This window comes from Crocuta crocuta, unplaced genomic scaffold (genome assembly GCF_008692635.1).
Source record: "Crocuta crocuta isolate KB4526 unplaced genomic scaffold, BGI_CrCroc_1.0 scaffold724, whole genome shotgun sequence".
NCBI classification, from domain to species: domain Eukaryota; kingdom Metazoa; phylum Chordata; class Mammalia; order Carnivora; family Hyaenidae; genus Crocuta; species Crocuta crocuta.
The window spans coordinates 125,332-153,328 of NW_027532430.1; the positions used below are offsets into that span (position 1 = coordinate 125,332).

Below are 27,997 nucleotides of genomic sequence, written 5' to 3' on the forward strand. Positions count from 1 at the left end.
ATATATTTTAGCAATGTTTTAAAGTTTTTATATATTTTTGAGAGAGAGAGAGGGAGGCACAGAATCTGAAGCAGGCTCCAGCTGTCAGCACACAGCCCAATGTGGGCCTCAAATCCATGAACCAATGACCTGAGCTGAAGTTGGATTCGTAACTGAGCCACCCAGGTGCCCCGTCACCAGTCATATATATTTTTAACTTAATAGAAATACGATATATTGTGTTTACATATATATTTGTCATTTTTATTGCTGTACATTCCTGAAGTTTCAGCTTTCCCTCTCTGATCATTTCTCTTGAGCCTAAATAATTTAGATTAGTATTTCTTTGATAGAAGGTCTGCTGTTCACAAATTCTTTTAGTTTTTATGCTTCTAAAAATGTCCTTTATTTATCCTTTCATACTGAAGGATATAGAATTCGTGATTGCCACTTTTCCTTCTTTTTTTTCCCCCAACTAGTTAAAGATATTGCTACATTCCATAGTTTCAGACAGGAAACTAAAAGTCATTCTAATAATTGCTCACCTATATGTACTGTATCTTTTTTTTTTTGTCTGCTTTCATTTTCTTTTTCTTTTATCCTTGATTTTCAGCAGTTTTATAATGATGTGTCTGGGTGAGTCTATTTTGTTTGGAATTTTCTGAGCTGCTTAAATATGTACTTTTCTCTAAATTTCCTAATTTTGAGCCACTATTTCTTCAAATATTATTTTTTTAAATGTTTTATTTATGTCAGAGAGAGAGACAGACAGACAGCGTGAGCAGGGGAGGGTCAGAGAGAGAGGGAGACACAGAATCTGAAACAGGTTCCAGGCCCTGAGCTGGCTGTCAGCACAGAGCCTGATGTGGGGTTCGAACCCATCAACCATGAGATCATGACCTGAGCCAAAGTTGGATGCTTAACCGACTGAACCACCTAGGCGCCCCTCTTCAAATATTATTCTTAACCCGTTTTCTGCTCTCCAGCTAGGACACCAGTGATGCGAATAGTGCACGTTTTGGTAATGTTCTACAATCTGGTCTGATGCTCTGTTTTTCTTCTAATTTGTCTTTCCAGTTTTTTTTTTTTCTTTCTGTTGTTATGATTGGATAATTTATATTTATCTATGTTCAAATTCACTATTGCTTCCCTCTTTGGGTTGGCTATTAAGCTTATCTAGCAAATTTATTATTTTGAATATTACATTTTTCAGTTCTTTTATAGTTTCTGTTCCTCTGCTGAGAACTTCTGTATTTCTATTAATTTCAATATGTACATTTATATCAAGTTATTTGATAATAATAACCACTTTGGAGTTTTTGTCATCACAGGATTGGCATTTGTTGATTTTATTTCCTTAGAGAATTATCAAGCTAAGCTGGAAAGACCTGGGCTACCAAGTGTCTAGGTGGCCAATTAAAACAAGCCAAGATGAAGGTAATCACTTACTTTAATCCAGTCTTTAGTCACTTACCGCAGTAGTATAAGCAAAAGGCCACCCAGGGGAACAGACTAGCTCCCCATACCGTATTCTCTCCCACAGAACAGCATCAGGTGAGAGTCAGGTGGATCAGCCTACACATGAGGATTCTTTCACTGCTGAGGGAGTCCCAAATGAAAGGTTCATGGTCTTTGTAGACCTGGGAAGAGGAGGAGAGGACTTGGAGTGAAAAAGTACTGAGTCAGAGAAAAGAACATGTTTTCAAAGCCTACAACTTTCTACTCCACATGAAATCTTCATAGAGGCACCTGGAGAAGGCCTTGGCTCAGGATCAGTTTCCCTCCAACCCCCAATACACACACACACACACACACACACACACACACACACACACACACGTCTCCAGATGGAGGGATCTGGGCTCAGAATGCAGTTCTGTGTAGAATCATGGGGCGCCAACTCCTGAGTCTTTGATGACAACTGCTTTCAGAGATTGTTGTGCAGTTGTGCACTAGGTCTGCTGTGGGGAGGACAGTTTTTCCCAGTGAGACCTTCCAGATAAAGTCTTTATAATAGGCTAGGGTTGGGCTTAAAAGATCACACCATTTTTTTTTTTTTACAACCTCTTACAGAAAATAGAATATTGAAACAAAGGGAATATTTCATAACTTACTCTATGAGGCTAGCATTACCCTAACTAAAAAAGACACTGAAAGGACAGAAGACTATAAACCATTATCTCTCATGAATATAAACACAAAAATCCTCAAAAAATGTTAGCAAATCAAATTCAAAAATGTATTGAGAATTATACACCACAACCAAATAGGATTTATTACAGGTATGCAACACAGTTTCAACACATGAAAATCAAAGTAATTCATCACATCAGCAGACTAGATAAGAACAATCACATGATCATATCAACAGTTGTAGAGAAAGCATGTGACAAAATCTTATACCTATTCATGTTAAAAATTCTCAGTAAACCAAGAATAGAAGGGAACTTCCACAAATTGATTAAGAATATCTAAAATAAAACCGTAGCTAACATCATTCTTAATGGGACAGAAACTAGACACTTTTCTGCTAAGATCAGTAACAATACAAGGATGTTCCTTCTCACCACTCCTTTGCAATATCATGCTGGAAGTCTCAGATAATTGGGTATAATAAAAGGATAAAAGATGAATATATTGGGAAGGAAGAAATATAACCGTGTTTATTCATAGATTATAGGATCCTATATGTAGAAATTCCAGAGGAATCAACAAAAGAGCACTTGCACCTAAAAACCAATTGGACCTAAAAACCAATTATAGTAGTGTTACAGAATACAAAGTTAGTATACAAAAGTCTCTTTCCTAGGTACCAACAGTGAGCAAGTAGAATCCGAAATTAAAATCACAATGCCATTTACATTAGCAGTGCCCCCAAAATACTTAGGTATAAATTTAGCAGTGTAAAAGCCCTGTATGAGGGAAAATTCAAAACTCTGATGAACAAAATCAAATAACTAAATAAATATAGAGATATTCCATGATTCTTGGATAGGAAGACTCTCAAGGTGTAAGTTCTACCTAACTTGATCTACAGATTCAATGAATCAGGATCAAAATCCCAGCAAGTTTTTTTTTTTTTTTTATGTTAACCAATTCTAAAGATGTATAGTGAGGCAAAAGACCCAGAATACCCAACACAATATTGAAAGAAAATAAGAAATTCAGAATACTAAAATTACACAATTTCAAGATTCACTATAAAGCTGTAGTGATCAAGACAGTGTTATATCAGTGACATAATAAACAATTTAATGGAAAGAATAAAGAACACAGTAATATATTCATATATACTCACATAAATGTAGTCAACTGATTTCTTGACAAAGTAGCAAAAGCAGTACAATGGAGCAGAGATCACCTCTTCTACATAATGATGGTTAAATACCTGAACAGCTGCATACTAAAAACCAAAACAAAATATACAGAAGACTTATACCCTTCACAAAACTTAGCTCAAAATGGATCATAGATCTAAATGTAGAATGTAAAACTATAAACCTCCTACAAGATAACAGAAAACCTACATGATCTTGGATATGTTAATGACTTTTTAGATACAGCACAAGAAGTACTATCCATGAAATAATGTTTAAATCTTTAATCTGGTCTTCATTAAGTTTCAAATTTTTTTTCTCTGCAGAAGACATAGTCAAGAGCATAAGAAGATAAGCCACAGACTAGAATAAAATATTTGCAAAATACATTTTATAAATATTATCCAGAGAGCTATTATCTAAAAACATTCTAACTTAATAGTAAGAAAAGGAACCCAATAACCCAATTCATATTCAGCACAGAATATGAACAGTCATCTTATCAAAACACATGTACAGATCATACTATGTTATTGGGTTGTTGCAAATGAAACTAGAAATGAGATACCACTGTACGCTGATTACAATGGCCAAAATCCAAAGCACTGACAATACCAGATTCTGCAGAGGATGTGGAGTAACAGGAACCGTGGCTTAGAGCCCATGGTAGAAAGTTTTAGTTGAACATAAATAAAAAATAATGCACAATGGAGAAATATCATGCCCAAGTGAAGTGAGAACTGTGTTTTATGTCCTATACCAGCATCTCTTTCCTATTGTATTATGTATACATATATCTGTGTTAACATATATATTTATAGGTGGATACATATATGTATTACACACACATTGCTGATGGGAATGCAAAAAGTTACAGTCTGTTTGGAAGACAAGTTGGAATTTTTTTTTTTTACAAAACTATTCATAGTCTTGAAAATCCAACAATTGTACTTCTTGATATTTATGTAAAGCAGTTGGAAAAATGTGTACACATGGCTACATGAGTGTTTAGAGCAGCTTTATTCATAATTGCCAAAATGTGGAAGCAGCCAAGATGTCCTTTGATAAGAGTGTAAACCATGATATATCCAGATAATGGAAAATTACTCAGTGATAAAAACAAAGGAGCTATCAAGCCATTAAAAGACATCTAGGAAATTTAAATGCATATTGCTAAGTGAAAGAAGCCACTTTGTTATAGAAAAGGTTCCAGTGTAATCAATTGCCAGGCACTATTTTAGGTGCTGAGATATAGAAGTAAACAAATCAGGCAAAATCCTTGACTTATAATTTAGTGAATGAAATAAAGAACATAAGTATATAATGTTATGTCAGATAGTGCTATGTGTGCTGCCAGGGTAAGGCGATAGAGATCAAATGGTGACACATGGTGTTTTAGATAGGACAATCCGGAAAGGACTCTGAGCAGAACTCATACATGTGTGGATGGCAGTTATTACAGAGCCTCAAAAACATGTTCCACTTCTCATGAAGCTCCTTTCAGAATCAACCAATCTTCCTCCAGTAGAGGAGAAACAGCCGTGAGCCCAATTTGGCACTTTACACCATGTGACCAGCCTGTTTCTAAAGCAGTTGATTACATTGGAACCTTTTCTATAACAAAGTGGGCAGTGATGTTCCTCATGAAAATATGAACTTATTCTGAATTTTCTTTTGCTTTCCATGCCTTTTTTTTTTTGCAGAATTAATTGAAGACATCTGTGGTTGCATTGAATGCTTTTGATTATATCATAGTAGCCCACCCATACTCCTTCATGTTCAGTATCTTATTTCAGAGCAAATGAAAAAAAATGTTAGATTTGTTGGTGTTGCTGTATATATTACCCCAAAAGTACCTAGACTTCATAATGGATGCCAACACTAAGCATAATACAAAATATAGTCAGGTTAGTGACCTGTATATAGGATGATTTTTTTCTCAAAATACACATATCTTGGCCTCTAAGATGCCAAAGTGGGATAGGTCATTTAATTTTTATAATTAATAATCTGTTTTCAAAATAAACAGGAAGTTGTATTGATTGCTGGAGGACAAGCGAAGAAGACTACTACTATAAAAAGAAGAAAGGAAGTAGTAAGGAATGGGAATCTAGAGTGTTTCCTTCATTAACAAACATACTGGCATAAGGTTAAAAAAAAATTCCTAATTATATACATAGGGCCATTTGGGCACTGTCTGTATAGTTTGACACCCATAGCATAGAGACTATGGCACAAAGTTTTAGGTGTCTCAGGCTAAAAAAATTGATTTCACTAAAGAGATAGTTGAAGATAAATAAAAAGTAATGCAGAAGAAAAAAATCATAAATACCATGCCTCAGTAACAGAAAAGTAAACTGAGTACTTTGCTCTGTGTCCTATACCAATATCTCTTTCCTGTTGTATTACATATACATATAGCTGTGTTAACATATATAGATGGATGTATATATATTACACAGACATACACATATATTTTAAATATATGTTATATCTATTTATGTAGAGAATTTTTGCTTCATGTTTGAATTTAGGAGATAAAGAATGACCATCACCCAGAGATATTGGGCTTGGAGATGAATATGGAATTAATTACTCTTGAGGTGCATTTTGTATTGCTTGAGGATTCATTGAATTATGTTAGTGGGAATATCGCTGGGGGGAATGACACAATAGGAAGAAAGGTTTATATTGACATTGTGAAGCCAAATTTTGGATAATTAGGACTTTTTTTTTTTCTTTTTGGCTTCCCAACATATGACTCCTTTTATTTGGGGAATCTATATACGAAAAGAGAACTTGACTCGATAGGAAAACAAAAATGACTAGATATTTACTTCCCTAGTTGTTTCTCTCAACTCGATTACACAAAAATTACTTATCTATGACTTGTATACAGGGCTTAGTGATGCAAAGAAGCAGGAACCATGAAAAATGCTATTTGTGGCTAAATGTTGCCATTAATGGAAGCAGCAACATGAAGTTTGCATGGGAAACAAGAGCATGATTGGTAATATCATCCAGTGCCCAGTTCATTGTTTAGGATGCAAGGTACGCCATCTGGTGTTGAAGGTTGACACCTGGTTATCTTCACTAGAAAAATTTAGTGAGTGATAATTAGTCATGGTTCTGGCTGATCAGCTTCTTTTTCCGCCTGCTAACTGTTTCTCCCTCCTAGATATTCACTGAATTTTCTAAATTAATGTCATTAAATTATTTTTACTTAGTTTAATGAGAGATTATATTGTTCACAAATAAGCAAAAAACATGACTAGCATGTAAACAGACTTTTGAAGCAGTTTTTATTATTGTATATAGCCTGTATATTCCAGTCACAAGCATCTAATATTCATGACACTAGATAGCTATGTTACTTGCATATGAATTATAAACTCAAAGAGACTTTCTTAAAAGATCCATTTTAAAATCCAACAATATACTTTATTATAATTTATAAGGTAGTATGTTTGTTTCTATGATGTTTATTCTGAAAAAGAAAAGTTGCCCAGAAAGTAGAGTTGTGTTGTAGAGTTAGGACACTGATGATTAGGTATTTAGGCTTATAGTTTGGTGACTTCTATTACATTATTTCCTTAGTGATGTTCATATCCTTCCTGGATTGGCTTACTGTAGGATAACATGAAGCTATCTCTAATTAGGAGACCCAGTAACATAGTAGCTTTAAAAAAATAAATTTATCCTATTACACTAATGGAGGCAGCAGTATAAGGCGGTGGTGCAGTTCTCCATCCTTGTGCTTATCCAGGGATCCAGGCTGCTTTCATTCTGTTATTTTTCTATTCTCTACGGCAAAGGCCTGCTACTCTTTCTGTAAAGGCCCAAAGTATAGACATTTTAGGCTTTACAAGGTATATGGTATCTGGTGCAGCTATTCAACTCAGCTGTTGTGGTGGAAAAGTAGCCATAAACTGTCATGATTTGGCTTGGCTCTGTTCTAATAACATTTTTTAAAGAATAGGTAGAGGGAGAAACTTGGCTTGTAAGCTGCAGTTTGCCAAACTTTATACTAGGGCACTATTGTTACTTGGGTTAAGTCAATTCACTCCCATATCTGAGTTCTGCTGGCAACTAGGTGAAAGCAAGTGTGAGATTGACATACTCTTTGTATAACATCAGACATGGAAGTGGCAGATATCACTTTGGTTTACATTCAGTTAGCAATAATCTATTCACCATATCTAACTATAAGAAAGGCTTGAATTGAAAATTGATAGGTTAGCTAAGCAGTGGTATGTCTAGCAGCTACAGATTTGTTTTTGGTTTTTTGTTTGTTTCTTTTTATGGAATGAGTAGAGAAAGGGTTTTGGTGAAAAACAAGTAATCTCTTTTATAATGACACAGGTTTGGTAAGAAAAATGCAGAAAATTGATTAACACAATATTCTCCTCTCATAATTTAGCCAGACAACAAAAAGTGTGCAAATTGACCTCCTAATGATATAATATAAAATTAATTATTAAGATTTTACCTATCATAAAAAAGGATATCATAAAAGCTATCCTTTAATATTGTTATCTTTGACATACTAAATTAATTCAGTAACTAATTTGAAATTAATTACTAAGTTGGAATGCTTAACAAGTATTTTAGAGGATATAAAATGAGTAGTTTTTAACTGTTAGCTGATCTTTTTTCTTATAGTTTGTATGCCTAACACATTGTTAAAGAGAAACTGTAATTCACATCTGGTAGAATTTGTTAAATGTATCTATCCCGTTTTGTGGAGAATTTACGTCATTTGAAACAGCTGAATGCAAACTGGGTTGATGACGCTCTCCAAGTGTTAGTAGTTCACTCAGAAGTGTCGTTCTGCCTACAGACATGTCAATACTTTATCAAATATTTTTCCAAAATGCATACATTCTAAGTCTATTTACAGATTTTTCATCAAAAAGACAGTCTAAATGAAGTTACTAGAATATACAATGTGCACTGGTTACATATGCTTGACTCCATGAATAAAATTAAAATGCCAAGACAGTGCAATCATATAAAAATGAAAAGTACTATTAGTGTTTCATTCTTATGCTAGGATATAATGTATAAAATTCTTTGTCGATTATTTGTACCAAGACTATCTACTCCAGTCACTGACATGTTTTCTTGAATACAAAATGATAATGATAGTATTTACTTGCTGCTCTCAAATGGCAATTTTTTAAAAATAAATATAATTTATTGTCAAATTGGCCTATATGCAACATCCACTACTCATCCCAACAAGTGCCTATCACCCATTTTCCCTCTCCCTCATCCCCTCATGCACCCTTAGTTTGTTCTCTGTATTTGATAGTCTCTTTTGGTTTGTCTCCTCCCTCTCTGTTTGTATCTATTTATTTCCCCTTCTCTTCCCCCATGGTCTTCTGTTCAGTTTCTCAAGATCCACATATGAGTGAAAACATGATATCTGTCCTGCTCTGAATGACTTATTTCAATCAACATAATACTTTCCAGTTCCATCCACGTTGCCGCAAATGGCATGATTTCATTGTTTCTCATTGCCGAGTAGTATTCCATTTAATATATATACCACATCTTCTTTATCCACTCGTCAGTTGATGGACATTTAGGCTCTTTCCATAATTTGGCTATTGTTGAAAGCACTGCTGTCAACATTGGGGTACACGTGCCCCTCTACATCAGTACTCCTGTATCCCTTGAGTAAATTCCTACTATTGCGGTTGCTGAGTCATAGGGTAACTAACTCTATTTTTAATTTTTTGAAGAAACTACACACTGTTTTCCAGAGTGGCTACACCAGTTTGCATTCCCACCTGTTGGTGCAAGAGGGTTCCCTTTTCTCCACATCCTCGCCAGCATCTGTAGTTTCCTGATGTGCTTATTTTAGCCACTCAGACCAATGTGAGGTGGTATCTCAGTGTAGTTTTGATTTGTAGTTCCCTGATGATGAGTGATGTTGAACATCTTCCCATGTGTCTGTTGGTCATCTGGATGTCTTCTTTCAAAAAGTGTCTTTTCATGTCTTCTGCCCATTTCTTCACTGGATTATTTGTTTTTCACGTGAGTTTGGTAAGTTGTTTATAGATTTTGGATAGTAGTCCTTTTTCTGATATGTCATTTGCAAATATCTTTTCCCATTTCATCGGTTGCCTTTTAGTTTTGTTGATTGTTTCGTTTCCAGTGCAGAAGTTTTTTATCTTGGTGAGGTCCCAATAGTTCATTTTTACTTTTAACTCCCATGCCTTTGGAGATGTGTCGAGTAAGAAATTGCTGGAGCTGAGGTCGAAGAGGTTGTACATGGCAACTTTTAAGAACACGGTTTTTTAGGCTGTAGTACTGAATATATATTGGGATCCATATAAACTTTTGTTCTTAGTTTCATTTCATGTCAGACTCCTCCTCTCTGTTATTCAGCATTTATTCATACCCTACACCTTTTCTTACGTTTTTTATGATGTTAATTGATAAAACTCAGTTTGCTGTTATTTGCTAATTTATTGCCAAGTTTTGATGCCATGGCAGTACAACATTGAAAGTTCTATTTCTCTTTGTCTCCTAAAAGTTTTTTTTTATTAATATGATTTGTTCATTACATCATAAGTTTTAAATTAATTTTCACTTATATGACTGACTCCACTACAATAATGATATTTTATAGAGCAATAAATATATCTAAAATAATGGACTACTATATAAAATGGGACTTTCTGGAGAGAAGTAAAATCTGGCTCCTGTTTGTATTTGAAGGGAATAATTTAACCATGCATCTGAATTTGTGTAATGTACTTTTATGAAAGAGCCTAACACATCTTTTAGATTTCTTTTGATGTGTGCATTAAATTCTAAATTAACATGGTAACAGAATGGTAGCTCCTGATTCAATATTCTTGTTCGTTCATCACAGTGCCCTTGAATACATCAAAACTGTAAATAAAGTAGGGTGCCTGGGTAGCTCAGTCAGTTGAGTGTCTGACTTCGACTTCAACTAGAGCCTGCTTCAGCTTCTGTGTCCCCCCTTCTCTCTCCCCACACCTGCTTGAGCTCTGTCTCTCGCTGTCTTTCAAAAATGAATAAACCTTAAAAATCTAAACAAATAAACTGTAAACAATGTTACCATGGAAAAAATAGTAAGGTTATGCAATAAACTTTTACCAGTTGAAGTGATGAAGGATTTTAATTGTTAAGTTTATTTGGAAATATATTTATAGTTCTCGGTTTGAAATCACCTTTATTATACTGGAAGTAGAAACAATAATATTTTGGTTTTAAGTACTTGTTTCTGCTCCCTTAAAATAAGAATTTTGAGGAAAAAGTTAAAAATGTGACACCGATGTTATTCTGTCTTCAGTAATCATAATGGTATCTTTTCTTAAGCTTTTTCTCACTTCTCTGTTTTCTTTCCTGTAACAACATATATAAGCTTACTGTTTGTCATCAGGCCTGATCTGTAGCTTTGTCTTGTCCATTGCTTGGTTTTATGTACTACACCAGGATCCACTTCTCTGTGTTTAGATTCAGAATTATGAATGTAGTTCACTCAGATAAAAGGGTTTCACCAGCTCTTACTGTTTGTTTTTTTTTTTTCCTTTAAGTACAAGAATGTATCTTCCAGAATATCTGAACAAAATCTGAGTTTTTCCTTTACAAAAATTAGGGAAATTGAAAAAGAGCCTTTCTTAATCAGGGCTCTTCCTCAACCTACCCATACCAACAATACCTTATGCCCTTTGATAACCACTGCCCTAGTTATAAAGTCCTAACATTATTTCTCTTCAATCATAACCTGGTGATAGCCTTAGAATTAGAGTGTCTGTATGAATGATAAATATATATATGGACTATATATATGGACTATATATATATACACANAAGATATAGCCTCTATTAAACAAGGCAAGGAATAAAGAGTAAACAACAAATTATGTTGAAACAAGAAAGAAAGAATAATTTATAATGAAGAAGACCTAGAAAAAATATATTGCAAGGGATAAAAAAAGAAAATTATCCACATAGCAAGATGAACGGAATTACTGCAGAAAGTCCAATAAAAAATTTAAAGGATAAAGTTGAGACTTTACAGAATGTAGAGATAAAGTAATACAGATGACTAGTGTGAGAATGGCAGATAATGGTGATAAATTCACTGGGATTCTTTATTGCCTCCTATAGATGATGGATAGAATGCTTCACAAATGAGGAAGTGCAAACAGCACACAGACAAAGAAAAAAAAAAAGCTTCAAGAAAAGCTAATCAAAGAACTAAAAAAGGATAGCGTAACAACAGAAAACCTTTTTACCAATACTTTCCCCCTTCGCCAACCTAATACCAATTAACACTACCTCTCATACATACTTCCGGGAGCTGTCCATCTCCTGCCTAGCAGAAGCAGGAAGTACTCCGATGTCATGGAGTCCATGTCCATGGCCAAAAGAGGGAGATGATATTCTATCTCCGGTCTGGTGGAAGAGAGTGATCTGTCTGGCAGAGCAGGATGTGCTCTGACCACCCTGCTAGGGTACTGCCAAAGGGGTCCAGTGAAGGCAAAAACCTCCAAATGGTTTTTGACAAATGTGTAATAGCAGTTCAGTGGAGGAAGGATGGTCCTCAATAATGTTGCTAGAGCAATTGGACATCCATATGCAATAACAACAACAAAATCTGAATTCTGGGATTTATAGATACTTTTGTTAATTTCATTTCTATAATGTTCAGATTATTTAAAATGGTTATATATCACACTATCAAGAAAGAATACATTCTTTCTTTATAAAAAGTGCATCATATAGTCCCTTTTAGTATTTGTGTTCAACTGAAACATTGCATGTCTTCATTTTTACTATAAAAATTAAATCTCTAGAAATACTTACCTTGTAGGAGTAAATGTTAATTATATACAGATAAATAACACCAGAAAGGCCTTACATTTACCTAGTCATTATTATGACTACTTGCTTAAAGAAAAACAATTTATATATCATAGCGATTTTATTAATTGTTCTTTAAATTTAGAATATTGCATTATTTAACTGATTATAGTTTATCTCTCTATATGTATTTTAATAGTTTTTCCCCCCCCGGAAGCTAAATAGTGATTTGTTTATTATTCCATCAAACTAGTCATTAAGGGCAATACATATTTCAGTGGGGAACATTTTTTTTGTAGCTATGTCTAATGAGTCTAATGTGTTAAACAGTTATCACAGCTATTGTTTTAGGAAAATAATTATTCAGCTTTGGTGATGCCTGTTTATTTTTCAGTACCTTTTATCTTTGAAAAATCAGTTGGCCATTTCTTCATACATCTTGTTTAGGGTCTTTAATTAAGTTTACCATCTACCCTGACTAAAAGCATTTTAGTAAAAAAGGCTGAAAAGACAATAAAAAAGAAACACATAGATTCAAACTCTACCAACATATTTGAATATGTTGAAATCCCCTTAGTTTATGTTTGAAGAAATAAAAAAAACAAACTATATGATCAATGACTTGAACTCTATTAAGACATTTGTTATGCTGAAATCACCTTAACTTATGTGTCTAACTATTACTCTGAAAAATTGGAATATATGTGATATAATCATAACCATCTTTATTTGTGTTTCCCAGTCTTTTCTTTAAGTGTCTTTATTTTATTTTGAGAGACAGAGACAGAGTGAGCAGGGGAGGGACAGAGAGAGAGAGACACGGAATCTGTAGCAGGCTCCAGGCTCCGATCTGTCAGCACAGAACCTGACATGGGGCTCAAACCCACGGACTGTGAGATCATGACCTGAGCCGAAGTCGGACGCTTAACCAACTGAGCCACCCAGGCGCCCCAATCCCAATCTGTCTTTACAGTGTATTCAGCAGGAAAACAATTTCCTCTTGAACAGGATGAAAACTCTTTAAATATTCTATGATCATTTGAGTCCTAAATACAAGTTAAAACATCTGGCTTCATGTAAAAACCATAATTCTGGGCATGATAGAAAGTGATATCTTGCTTCTACTAGATGTAATCTCTAAGCACAAAACAATGTCTGAACATCCTCTTGCTGATCAGTCAAGTGACTAGTACAGAGTAAACAAGGCAAATCTACTCAATATGGTATGAGCAAACTATGTTTTATCTCTTTTCTCTTTTAAGGAAACCAAAAAACAAGTATTAACTTATTCACCATGAATTTAATGAAGGCCCAATTTCCATTGAGAACATAGATCTTCTGGGGCCTCTGAAAAAAATCCAAACCATGCAACATAACATGCAGAAATGAAGCATGAACTTAATAATATTGCCACAGTAAATAAAGGTGATTTAAAAAAAAAATTTCTTGATCTTCTTAATGAATTACAAGAACATATGGACTCTGTGAACTAAGAGATGTAAGATACAGTATTCAATAAGAGTAAAAATGACAGCTTGTTGAGAAACAGAAAAAAAAAGAAAACTTAGAAACATGAGGACCATGACATATTACAAGAAATCTAAGACTACAATAAAATTTTTGAAATCCTTTAGAAAAACTAAAATTAGGAATCAAGATCATACATATTAAAATTAGAGAACAAATTACAATAATACTTAATATGCTTTAGAAAATGATAAAGAGATGAAAAAACAGATTAAAACCTGTATGTATTATAAAAGATGTAGAATTGGGATTTAAAATGATATTCAAGTTATTGATATTGACTTATTGATTGACTTATTCAGAATTTATTTCTTGCCGAGTCCTATGCTGATGACAATGATAAAGTAGTAAACTAAACAAACATGGTTCAAATCTTCCAGAAGCATACATTTTTGGTGGACAATGATACTACTACTAATACAATTATTAGAAGTAGTAGTATTACTTTAATGCATTTAGGAAAAAAAGCCATTTCTTTCAAGAGTGAAAGGCAGAATGTGCTCTAGATGATTTAATCATGGAAGAGTTTCTGCAGTGTGATAAGTAACTGAGAAATCATAGCAAGGCTTGAAGAAAATTACTCCATGTTAAATTTTAGGAAAGACTTTGAAATGCATACTACAAAGCTGAGAATGCAAAAATGCAGTCTGTGGTAGATAAAACTAATATCCTCTAGAAAGATATGTCCATGGCCTGGAAACTGTAAATGTGACCCTGTTTGGAAGTATTTGTTGATATAATTAAGTTAAAGATTCTTTTTTCCTTAAATTATATTTTATTTCAATTTCAGTTAACCTACCATGCAGCATTGGTTTCCAGAGTAGAATTCAGTGATTCATCACTTACATACAACACTCACTGCTCATCACAAGTGCCCTCTTTAGTACCCATCACTCATCTAGTCTATCTGCTGCCCACCTCCCTCCATCCACCCATACTTTGTTTTCTATCATTAAGAATCACTTTTGGCTTATTTCTCTTTCTTCTCTTCTCCACACTTCACACATTTTCATTTGTTTTGTTTCTTAAATTCTACATATGAGTGAAATCATATGGTATTTGTCTTTCTCTGATTAACTTACTTTGCTTAGCATAATCCATTGTATCTCCATCCACATCATGGCAAATGATAAGATCTCATTCTTTTTGATGGATAAGTAATATTCCATTATATATATAGACCACATCTCCTTTTTTTCATTCATCAATGGATAGACGTTTGGGCTCTGTGCATAGTTTTGCTATTGTTGATAATGGTGCTATAAACATTGGGATGCATGTACCCTTTCAAATCTGTATTTTTGTATCCTTTGTGTAAATACCTAAAAGGGCAATTGCTGGATCCTTGGGGTGTTCTAGTTTTAGTTTCTTAAGGAATCTCCATACTGCTCTCCAGAGTGGCTGCACTAGTTTGCATTCCCACCAACAGTGCAAGAGGGTTCCCTTTCTCCAAATTCTCCACAACACATATTGTTCCTTGTATTGTTAAGGTGTGACAGGTGTGAGGTGGTATCTCACTGTGGTTTTGATTTGTATTTCCCTGGTGATGAGTGATGTTGAGCATCTTTTCATGTATCTGTTTTCTTCTGGATTTTCATCTGGATTTCTTCTTTGGGAAAATGTCTATTCATGCCTTCTGCCCATTTCTTAACTGGGTTATTTTTTGGGTGTTGAGTTTGATAAGTTCTTTATAGATTTTGGATACTAACTGTGGCCTTCAGTGGGCATGAAGGAGTCATGAACTGAACTAATTTCATGAGTTCTTACAACCAACTGGCCTAAAATCATTGTCATGGCTTTGGGAGAGCCTTGAGGGTGTTAGGAACCTGAGTCCCTGCCCTTAAAGAAACATCACAACAAATTGCCTGAGGAGATATAGTGTAGCACCACAACAAACTGCCTGAGATGTAGTGTAGCACCAGCAGTTTGAAAAACAGCTCAGGTACACAGGAAAGAGTGTGATTTACTCATTACAGAGCATGTCCCAGAATGCTAGGGATCTCAGAGAGACCCTTCCAAGGGGGAAAAAACAAAACAAAACTGGCAGACACCATTTTCATCCCACCAGCATAAACACACAGCCACCTGCATGTACCAGCACTATGCCAACACTCCCCTACCTAATCTAACTTGCTTGCACCAAGCACCACCCCCATACTGTGGCAGATCTACTCTCCTCAGCCTTAGTGCTACAGCCGTGGGGCCCCATCCCCAAAAGACTGCTGTAAAACCTGCTAGCACCGCATCTCCCTACCTGTACCTTTTGCTGGCCTTGGTCCTGGCAGCTATGTCAGGAGCTGCAGAAGCCTGAGGTACATCTTGTTGAAAGTGCATGCCCCACCTAATACACATTACAGATCCATTAAATCTGGCCAGGTCTCAACAGCTGCACCTCCAGGTCTCATTTAGCTAGCATATACCTTATCAAAATACATCCCACACCTGCTAGGGACCAAACACAGCACACAAGAGGCAAAAAGAGCCTCTGTAGGCAACTGGCCTGAAGGGAAAAGTGGCAGAAACAATGGAGAGCACACAGAATACACACAGTACTCACTACCTGAAGCTCCAGGAACAGGGGATACTGCACTTCAGGTCACTACAGGATCTCCTCTTCATAGCCCTACTACCTTCAAGAGCAGAAGATGTAGCTGACTTTTGTAGCTCACAGATAACAGACATAGAGAGTTAAAAAGATAAAGAGAAATATGTTATAAATGGAAGAGTAAGACCAAACCACAACAAGAGACCTAAGGAAAACAGATAAAATTGATATGCCTTTTAGAGAATTTAATGATTGTAAAGATACTCTACCAGAGAAAAGAGCAGAGAACTTCAGTGAGTCCTTTCACAAAGAGATAAAAAAAGAACAAATCAGGTGAAGAACACAATAAATGAAATTAAAATTACACCTCATGGAATAAATAGCAGGCTAGTGGAAGCAGAGAAACAAATTAATAACCTGGAACACAGTAATGGAAAGTAACAAAGCTGAGCAAATGAGAGGGGAAAATATGCAAATTGAGAACAGTTTTAGACAAACTTGGTAACTTCATCAAGCGTCATAACATTGGCATTAAATGAATCTGAGAAGAGGGAAAAGGGGGCAGGAGATTATTTGAAGATATAATAGCTGAAGACTACTTTATTCTAGGGAAGAAAACAGCCAGATCCAGGAATCACAGAGATCCCCCCACAAAGAATCAACCCAAGGAGGGCCATACCAAAATACATAGGCATTAAAATGGCAAAAAGTAATGATAAAACATTTAAAACTTTTTTAATGTTTTGTTTTTTACTTATTTCTGAGAGACAGAGCAGGGGAGGGTCAGAGAGAGAGGGAGATACAGAATCTGAAGCATCTGAGCTCCAGGCTCTGAGATGTCAGCACAGAGCCCGATGTGGGGCTCGAACCCATGAGCTGTGAGATCATGACCTGAGTTGAAGTTGGATGCCCAACCAACTGAGCCACCTAGGCGCTCCTGATAAAACATTTTAAAAGCAGAAAGAGAAAAGACAGTGACATTCAAGGGGAAATGCTATGTAGCTATCAGCAGATTTTTCATCAGAAGTTTTACAGTTCAGAAGAGAATGGCATGGTATATTCAAAGTGCTGAATGGGAAAAGTCTACAGTCAAGATACTATATTCAGCAAGGTTATCATTCAGAAAAGAAGGAGAGTTTCTCAGACAAAACTAAAACAGTTCTTGACCACTAAACCAGCCCTACAATAAATATTAGAGGGAACTCTTTGAGTGGAAAGGAAAGACTAAATGATAGTATGTAAAATAAGTATATCAGTAAAAATCAGTCAAGGGAGTCACAAGATAAAAGGATAAAAAATATGTCAGCATATGCCTAAAACATGGTTGGGAGAGTAGCAAAGAATGAGTTCAAACATAAACAACGATCAACTTAATGTAGACTGGTGTATGCTAAAGATGCAAAGATGTTATTAAGAAACCTAGTGGTAACCAGAAATCAAGAACCAGTAACAGATATGCAAAGAATAAAGAGAATAAAGACTGTAATAAGAGGCAAAGAAGGACACTATGTAATAATAAAGGGAATGATACAAAAGGAAGATATAAAATTGTAAATATTTATGCATCCAACATGAAACACCTAAATAAATATTTAAGAGTTAGTAACAAACATAAACTTATTGACAATAATACAGTTGTCGGAGGCCAGCTCCAGCAGGTCCAGGGGTCCCTGAAGGATGGCGAGGGAGGGGTGAGAGAACCACAGGAAATTCTGATCACCAGGCAGGCACCTCTGCTCTGACTGGGGCTCAACTTTATTTTATAATTAAGTGTTTGGGGGACGGCACAGAAGTGGCATTTGTCTTAGACAATGATTTCTGATGACAAACTTCTTTGATATGTAAGAATTTCCCAGAACATAGATTTGTAGAAGACTCCTGCATAACCTTTATCGATAGTGATTGAGGTAGAGGATTTAGATTCTTATCCTACGGGGAAGGAAGGTATCTTTAGCATACCAGACAATGTTTTTAGCATGAAAAGGGTGAAGTTACTTCTTTGTGAGCAGGGGTCAGTAGCTTGTTTATTTAAGGAGAAGTATGAAGAAAAACAGGTCTTTCATGAAACACAATGTTTGCTCCCATAATCACAAAAGAAGAAGTTCCTCAAAAGGTTCCTTCACAGGGTGCAATCAGCATATTCAAGGCCAGAATAAGTCACTCTGAATACTGATCACAAATGCCTTGGGGGGTGGGGAGGGCTGATGCTCTAAGCAGAAACAATTGGATGGGGTGGATATCTGACCATAACTCTAAGTTAGGCTCTTTGTCTCAGGGCCAGGCTCAATTGTAACTCGTGTTCTTAGCCCCCTTTATTATGTAAGTCTTGGATCTGCAAGGCCCATAGGAAGAGCCTTTTGACAGTCATCCACAATGCTTTCATCTGAAATCTCTTGAAAAGGCAGGAAAATGCTCTTCCTTATGAGGAATCTGTGTAAGGAATATCGGTCTGATTTGGAATATTGTGAGGCCTGGTCAGTATCCGCAGGCTCATTTCCAACGTGAGCCAGTAGTAGCAGAAGCAGAAACCAGTTTTCATTTCTCATGGCAGGAACTGTGCAAACGCTGCCATTTTCTTGCTGTGACTGTCATCCAGTGAGGCCAGTGTGGCTCCCAGCATACAATAATAGTAGGGACTCTAACACTCCACTTACATCAATAGAGAGATCATACAAACAGAAAATCAACAAGGAAACAGTGGCTTTGAATGACTTGCTGGGCCAGATTTTTCACAGATAGATTAAGAACATTCTATCCTAAAACAGCAGAATGCACAGTGTTTTCTGTTGGGCCGGCTGAGAGGTGGGGCAGAGACGCCACAGAATGGCAGACCTTCCCGCCACTTCTTAGGATGGATGACCTTCTTAAGATGGCTGACCTTCCCACCACTACATCAGTGGCCATTACTACATCGGTGGGAAACAGAAATTTAAACCTTCCAACCCTGGACTTTCCAGTCAAGAGACTGCCCCTGTTATCTGAACCCCCACTAACAGGCTATAAAACCCCACCACCACCCAACCAGGCCGCGACTTCCCTGACTTCCCTCTCTCTGGAGTCGCGGATCCTCGCCCAGGGATGCAGACAATAAAACTGTCCCCGTAAATTCTCTCGCCTTGGCCGAGGGTGCAGGCAATAAAACTCCTTCTGTGGAACATTTTGCCTTGGAGTCTTTTTATTTACCTAAAAAACCTTACATTTTCAAGGGCATGCAGAACATTCTTTAAAATAGATCACATAGGGGTATCTGGTTAAGTGGCCAACTTCGGCTCAGGTCATGATCTTGCAGTTCGTAGGTTCAAGCCCCATGTCGGGCTCTGTGCTGACAGCCAGCTCAGAGCCTGCAGCCTGTTTTGGATTCTGTGTCTCCCTCTCTCTCTGATCATCCCCTGCTCACTCTGTCTCTCTCTCTCAGAAATAAATAGAACATTAAAAAAATAAAATAGATCACATATTAGGTCACAAAACAAGTGTCCAAAAATTCAAAACGATTGAAGTGATACCATGCATCTTTTCTGACTACAACACTATGAGACTAGAAGTCAACCACAAGAAAAATCTGGAAAGGCCACAAGTACGTGGAGGCTAAATAATATTCTACTAAACAATGAATGGGTTAACCAAGGAATCAAAGAAGAAATAAAAAATTACATGGAAACAAATGAAAATGAAAACAAAAGCATTCAAATATTTGGGGTGCAGTAAAAGTAATTCTAAGAGGGAAGATTATAGCAATACAGTTCTACCTCAAAAACAAGAGAAAAATAAACAACCTAACCTTATATCTAAAGAAGCTAGAAAAAGAACAATAAATGAAGACCAAAGCCAGGAAAAGGAAAGAAATATTAAAGATTAGAGCAGAAATAAATGATATAGACATGAAAACAAAATATAACAGTAGAGTAGTTCAATGAAACCAGGAGCTGGTTCTTGAAAATACTAATAAAATTTATAAACCTCTAGCCAGACTTCTTAAAAAGAAGGGGCGCCTGGGTGGCTCAGTCGGTTCAGCGTCCAACTGTGGCTCAGGTCATGATCTCACAGTTTGTGAGTTTGAGCCCCGCCTCAGGCTCTGTGCTGACAGCTAGCTCAGATCCTGGAGCCTGCTTCAGATTCTATGTCTCCCTCCCTCTGGCCCTCCCCTGCTCATGCTGTCTCTCTCTCTCAGAAATAAATAAAACATTAAAAATTTAAAAAAAAAAAGAAAAGAGAAAGGACCCAAATAAATAAAATCACAAATGAGAGAGGAAAAATAACCAACACCACAGAAATACAAACAATTATAAGATATTATTATGAAAAACTGTATGCCAACAAACTGGACAAGCTAGAAAAAAATAGATGGATGCCTAGAAACATATTTACATACCAAAAGTGAAGCAGGAAGAAATAGAAAATTTGAACAGACTGATTACCAGCAAGGAGATTGAATCGGTAATTTAAAAAAGAATCTCAACAAATGGAAGTCCAAGTCCAAATATATTCAATTTTGCCATTTAAAGAAGAGTTAATACCTATTCTTCTCAAACTATTCCAAAAAAATAGAAGAGAAAGGAAAACTTCCAGATACATTCTATGAGGTCAGCATTAATTACCCTGATGCCAAAACAAGAAAAAGACATCCCAAAAAAAGAGAACTAAAGGCCAATATCTCTGATGAACGCATGTTCAAAAATCTTTACAAAATACTAGCATTCTTGCATTCCAAGTGGGTGAAATAGTTTCTATAAAATATATGAGTAATCCTAAGAGAAAAGTTGGCCAATAATGAACTTTATATATTTAGCTTTAAAGATTTGAATTATGAGCATAAATATAGAAAAAGGCCTCTAACAGTTTTGTCTAATGTTCCCTGTAAAATGATGAGGAAATTAGGATCCATGAAATGTTGAGTAACTGTTCCACGTTTACCTATTTTATAAATTGCTAAAATGTTGTCTGATCAGGAGTTGAAGATAGATCAATTAGAAACAATATAATTATCCAAAACGTGAGTGTTTATACATGTAAATTTATTTTATATTATCTGTTTAGAATTTAACATTTCTGCAATTGCCCTTTATCTAGATGTGTTCATTGGCCTTATATTTAGGTTGAGGTGATTACTGCATGTTTGGGTCAATGTATATTTAATATAACAATTCAAAATATTTGTGTGTTTGAGAGCATATCTTACCATATCTCAAATTTCCCTAAGTGCCTAATATATAACAAAAGCTGATTAGCTATTGATAGGAGTTTTCTCCTGCAAGTAAATTCTCATGGCTTTGAAGAAGATTCTAAAATTTAAGTCTCTTCAGCTAAGTATTTATACATTATTGGAAATAGTTTTCCAGTAATTTGGTTTCTCCACAGGAATGATAGTTTAGCTAGAAGACTTCAACAAATAGAGAGTACCTTGCTATAAGATAAATATGATTTGGTTTAATTTTACTGTAAACTACAGTTTGACTACATATTCATTATTAAAGCAACATAATTTTTTTAAATATAGGTAGTCAAGCAAAAATATATATATTCCACACTTATATTTTCACTTTAAGGTAAACAGAAATTTTGGATGAAAAATTATGAGAATTGTTAGATTTTATAAAGATGGCTTGTAACAGAATTGCAAAAAATATTGCAAAAAAATCAATATTTTCCTGATGTGCCATGAATATGTGTATAGAAAGGGAAAATGAACATTCTATTATCTAAGGAAACAAAAATATAAGACAATGGATAAATTTAACAGGAAATCTGCAGGATTTACCAACTTAAAGAATAAAAAAATTTAAGGCCACAAATAAAAGTTCTGACTAAATGTCCTATAGAAAGATCATTTTACATGTTTCCGAAATTAATGTGCATATTTAGCACAATTCCAATCAAGGTGTGGGTGTAATATTTTAATGACAAAATTATAGTAACATTAATCTGCAAAATAAGTCCCATAGGAATTTTATTTTTAATTTGTATATTACTTTTTTAATATTTATTTTTGTGAGAAGACAGTGAGAGTGGGGGAGGAACAGAGAAAGAATGAGACAGAATCCAAAGGAGACCCCAGGCTCTGGGCTGTCAGCACAGAGTTCCCTGTGGAGTCTAACTCAAAAACCGTGAGTTCATGAACTGAACTAAAGGCAGACGCTTAACCAACTGAGGTACCCCGATATCCCAAGAAATTTTTGAAAAATATTCATGGTATAGGACTTTTTTTATAAGATATTAATATGTATTATAATGATAACATATTAAGCTAGCATAAAAATTGACATAAGAGTCCAACTTCAACTCAGGTCATGATCTCATGGCTTGTAAATTCAAGCCCCACGTAAGGCTGTGTGCTGACAACTCAGAGCCTTGAACCTTCTTTGGATTTGTCTGCCTCTCTCTCTGCCCCTCACTTTCTCAAGCTGTGTGTCTCTCTCTCAAAAATAAATGTTAAAAAATTAAAAAAAAGAAATAAACATGAATGAAAATCTAGAAGATACAAATATGCCTCACTGTTGCGCAATTTCAAAGTAATTACTTGCAGTTGCAGGTAATTCATTATTTAATGAATTCACTGTGGATAAATACAGATTATTAACCTGTACCTGTTGCCAAAATGATTTTATCAATGTGAGAATTATATTTTAAAGAATGTTAAAGAATTGGAAATGATAGATGAATGTCTTGCCTAATTAAGTCCTTATGATACAGGACTTTTAAAATTTTAAATCACATATAAAAATCATAAAATAAATTACTTTAAAAATGTTTACCTGCAAAATAAAATATCTTTATAACCAAATCCTGATAAAGAATTGCAAATACTGAATTTGGAAAATATTCACATTAAGACTGGTAGGGATAAGTTAAGTATCTTAATCTTAAATTTCTAACTATATAGTCTTTTTATTATCTATTGATCTATGTATCTTAACTAGGGAAGACATGCAAATTAATGTCAGAATAGAATAAAACAAAATAGCAAAAAGTGGTTTAAATAATTAGCAAGATATTTTCAAGACTAAGAATGTAATGTTTTTACAATACAAATAAAAGCAAATTCTACTGGTAACCAACGGCCAAATAAAATATGTTTCATTTTATCTCTCATATTATATGGTATACATATAGCCCCAACCAAAGGTCAAGAGACGAAAATATAAATGCCAGTGCAATATAAATGATGACAAAGCCTTAAGAAAACAATTTGTCCAACTACGCTTATTTTTTTAATGTTTATTTATTTTTGAGAGAGAGAACAATAGAGCAAGCACACAACCAGAGGAGTAGCAGGGGGAGAGATTGGGAGAAAAAGAATCCAGGCTCCAAGCTGTCAGCACAGAGCCCAATGTGAGGCTAGAACTCAAAAGCCCTAAGATCATGACCTGAGCCAAAGACTTGACACTCAACTGGCTGAGTCACCCAGGCACCCTGTAGAGTACATTCAAAATTCTAAAAGTAATTTAATTATTTGACCTCTTTGAGTTTCTTTCTTTGTTTTTTTTTAAATTTGTTAAATGTTTATTTTTGAGAGAGAGAGTGCTAGTTGGGGAGGGACAGGGAGAGAGAGTGAGACACAGAATCCAAAGCAGCCTCCAGGCTGTGAGCTGTCAGCACAGAGCCCAATGCAGAGCTCGAAACCATGAACCACAAGATTATTACCTGAGCCGAAGTTGGTCATCTGACTGACTGAGCTACGCAGTCATCCCAACCTCTTTGAGTTTCTAATTGTGAAAAATAATTAGAAATAAATACACACTTTAAACTGAAAATATCCAGTAAACCATTATATGCTGATATACCATAGTGTTATAAAAATATTTAAGATATGGCACATATGTATAAACATTGTAAGATGTTCTCAGTATATGGTGGAGATGATAGCTTTTCCTCTTTTCTCTCTTCTCCTCTTCTTTATTTCCCTCTCCTTCCCTCAGTCTGTTTTGAAGAACCAAGGAAGATAGACATCATGTGGGAGGAGTAAGAGTTAGCTGTGGTGACTGCTGAGTGACAGTTGGGAGTGTCTTTAGTCCAGTCTTAACTGGACCAGTGTGAGAATAGCTATTCAGAAAGAAGGTGTGGACCATGACAGATGTGGAGGAAATTTTCAGACACAAAGCAGGGTGAGGAGGGCATTTGAGTAGGAGAGTGACCTGTTATGTGTGTCAGATATTAAGGTGTGTGAGAATGATATTTGTGTGGAGTTTGGAATATACAAATTCTATTCTAGGGCACTGAAACCAAAGTGAGGTAAGGAAAGCAATTTGGGTGGCAAGTTGACATCTGAGGCCTGGCACAGGACGAAGTACGGTAAGGAAGATAGCACCATTGGGGTGTTTCATCCTGAATAGTGTATTGAAGTTTGTGTAGAGTAAAAAAGTGGTCTGTGAGTAGGGAGTGGTGTTAGCATGGAATGTTGAATTGAAGTCTGATTTGGGTGAATAGGTCATTTGTACAGAAGGTAGAGCCAGTAGTGGCCTAGGAAAGGATGTTAGAATCAAAGTAAAGAGAAATGCTTTTATGCTGGTGTTGGAGGGTGATTGGCTGCCAGCTGTGGACCCTTGGTTTAGTTACTGATAGAATAAGTAAAAATAATGACAATAGTAGGAGCTGGATTTCTCACTATTGGAATAAAGAGTTACAAGGGAAGAAAATAAATTGGAAATGACTCTGTAGTGCCCTGGTGTAGAACTCATACATTCCAAACTCCACACAGATATCATTCTTAGACACTTTAACATCTGTAGTGTTGGACTGGCATTGAAAATATTATTCTGACCATATGGATTTCTGTATATAGTTGAAGGCATAGTTATAAAGAAAATAGAAACAAATATGTGCATGTACACACACATTTTATACACACACACACACACACATATTTCTGAGCTCTGGTCATTGAAAAGATAAGGAAATAGCAATGACTCAATAGTGGTAAACACTCCTAATCCCCACATTTTCATTTCTAATACAATTCCCTTTATTTTTTGTGTTCAAAATAACATTTTATTGTGTGATATGCCACAGTTTATTTATCTCATCAGTTGATGCATCCATGTGTTTTTCCATTTTTTTGGTTACTATGAACAATGCTACTATGAACATTTATGTGCAACTTTGTGTGTGTGTGTGTGTGTGTGTGTGTGTGTATGTGTGCGCATGCGCATATGCTTTCAGTTCTCTTCTGTAGGAATAAAGTAGCTGGACTGTATGATAACCATATTTAATTTGTTGACGAACTGTCAAAACTTTTCTAAACAGGCAGCAAGCATTATGTGCCAATTTATAATGCATGAAGATTCAGACTTCTCCTCACCACCACCAACCCATTTTATTATTTGTCTTTTTTTATTGTAGTTATCCCAGTGCATGTAGAGTATCTTGTAGTTTCAATTAGAGTTTCCCTGATGGCTAATAATGTTAAGCTTTGTTTCATGTGCTTATTGGCCACTTGTACTTCTTTTTTTGAGAGATGTCTATTCATATCCTTTGCTCATTTTCTAAACTGTGTGAGTTTTTGTTGTTTTTTTTTTTGTTGTTGCTGTTGTTGACTTGTAAGTTTCTCTCTCTCTCTCTATATATATATAAAACTACATATATAACTATATATATTATATATTATAAGTTTCTATGTATATAATATATATAAATATATTATTGAAGCAGATACATATATTAGAAATACAGTGATGCAGTTATAGAAATCAGATTCCCCACGTACACCCCCGTTACCTCACCCAGGGATTGCTATTGCTATTCTTGATGTTTATTTATTTAGAGACTTTTCTGGACTAATTCTCTGAATCTATATTGTTTGTCATGTGTGGCCGATAAGTCTCTGGCTGATTAGCTTAGTGTTCATATAATTATTAGGTAGAGATTTTCTTAAATACCTTGAATGAATAGGATTTCCAGCCTTCACTGAGGAGCTATTTGTATATGTGATATGGCTTCAACTCTCCAGTAGATAGTTTGCATTTCTGTCTTACTCATTTTCTGCTTACCTTGAGATAAGGCTGGCCAGATGTATGAAATTAAGGCTTTTACAACTCTTTCCTGAGCAAGTGCATCACCCTCCATATACAAGTGGCCTTCTAGATATTACCAGTTTGCCTGATCTTTTCAATGTCCTGTGAACATTTAATTCCTGTTGTGAATATTTTGATCTGCCTCGTGACAGTCCTAGGTGGTAATGGTACCTCAGGCAGCTGTGATGTTAAACGGTCATCACTTATTTTTTAAAACAAATCCTTTTGGAATAAAACTGAACAGAGTTAGATCTGAATCCGGTCAAATAAATACAAGCCCTGAGAATGGAGCTGTTCAGCAAAATGCTAGACAGGTCAAATAGTGACCATTGTCTGGGAATGGGACTTTTGTGGAACTCTAAACTGGCTCTGCCCTTTCAGGGGCTACTTGGCAGCTAAATTTCAGTGCTCCTCTCATTGAGAGGACTTGGTTTTAAGACTGCAACAGAGCTGGCAAGAGAAAGATAGAATTAGAGAAAGTTAAAATGCCACGAAAGTTACTGTTCTTAGTGAAATTTAGCTGTTTTTCTTAAATAAACACTCCTCACATTGTTGCAGATCTTTAGCTTAAGTTTCAGAGTCCTGAAAAAGTTGATTTTGATAGTTTTTTCTATAGTTCTCACAGCTTTATTCATGAAAGGTTTTCTTCAGGGTCTTACTCCACCTTCTGGAAGTCCTACCAATATTTTAGCATTGTAGCTACTTAGTAATTTTTATTTATTCATTGTTTGATTGTTTGCCATATAATAAAATTTCCCTACATTCAGTAAGAACTTTTTATGTAAAAGTATTTTTATTTATGTGCTCTGTGCTTAAGTGCTATAACTGAGGATCATAATTACTCCTGTATCATTCTGTTTATTGTCTTGTGTACTGGGAATTCTGCAATAAAACATTTGCTTCCAAGGAGACTCTTTTTTTCTGTCAAGATTAAATTTCTATTAAACTTGCTATTAAAATTTCTGTCTTTATCTTATCCATCTGACAGTTTAAATCAAGTAGGTCTACTTAGTTAACAGGGTCTTCCAGGGGCACCTGGGTGGCTCAGTCAGTTAAGCGACCGACTTCGGCTCAGGTCATGATCACATGGTTTGTGGGTTTGCGCCCCACATCGGGTTCTGTGCTGACAGCTCAGAGCCTGTTTCAGATTCTGTGTCTCCCTCTCTCTCTACTCCTCCCCCACTAGTGCTCTGTCTCTCTCTGTCTCAAAAATAAATAAAATTTTAAAAATTAAAAAAATAGAGTCTTCCAAATATATGTCCTAGTCCAGAAAATGACATTATTGTATTTGGAATAAGGACAGGACAAATCTCTATGATGAGGTATAGTTTTATTTATTAGAATGTGATAAAAGATGAAAAAGGCAAAGAAAATTTTAAAAAATTACTGTGTTATAAAAGCATTATTTCAGTGTCTTCTACATTAAGGTAGTAGAGATGCCTTTTAAGTTCTACTTGAAGATTTAATTGTCTGAAACACAGCCTGAAATGTACTTTTCCTGATAGGTTTGATTCAGAAATGCTAGGCAGCCATTCATTAAAAACAGTCTTCCCTTATGCTTGCTTCATGTGCCATAAGAACCTCAATGAACATGATATAGTGTAACAGATGCCATTAATGAAAAGAACATAGATTAACATAAATTAGTGTTATTAAAACTGTGTAGCAAAATAATCATAATAGTTACAATAGTATTTTTGATAAGCAAGGATTTTTCTGTTTTTCAAAAACTCACAATGGTCAAATATCTCAGGATTAAAAATTTCTAACTCAGGGAA

General features: G+C 35.4%; 1 long non-coding RNA gene across 1 annotated transcript in view; it reads right to left on the reverse strand.

Moving 5' to 3' along the window:
• The window catches only part of LOC144244156 (uncharacterized), an 88,420-nt gene that overhangs the window by 48,282 nt on the left and 12,141 nt on the right, over window positions 1-27,997 (reverse strand). Inside the window, exons 2-3 of the long non-coding RNA XR_013338854.1 lie at window positions 3,278-3,382; window positions 1,454-1,619 (exon numbers count right to left, since the gene is read on the reverse strand). This is a non-coding gene — a long non-coding RNA (uncharacterized LOC144244156). The remainder of the gene's footprint in view (window positions 1-1,453; window positions 1,620-3,277; window positions 3,383-27,997) is intronic.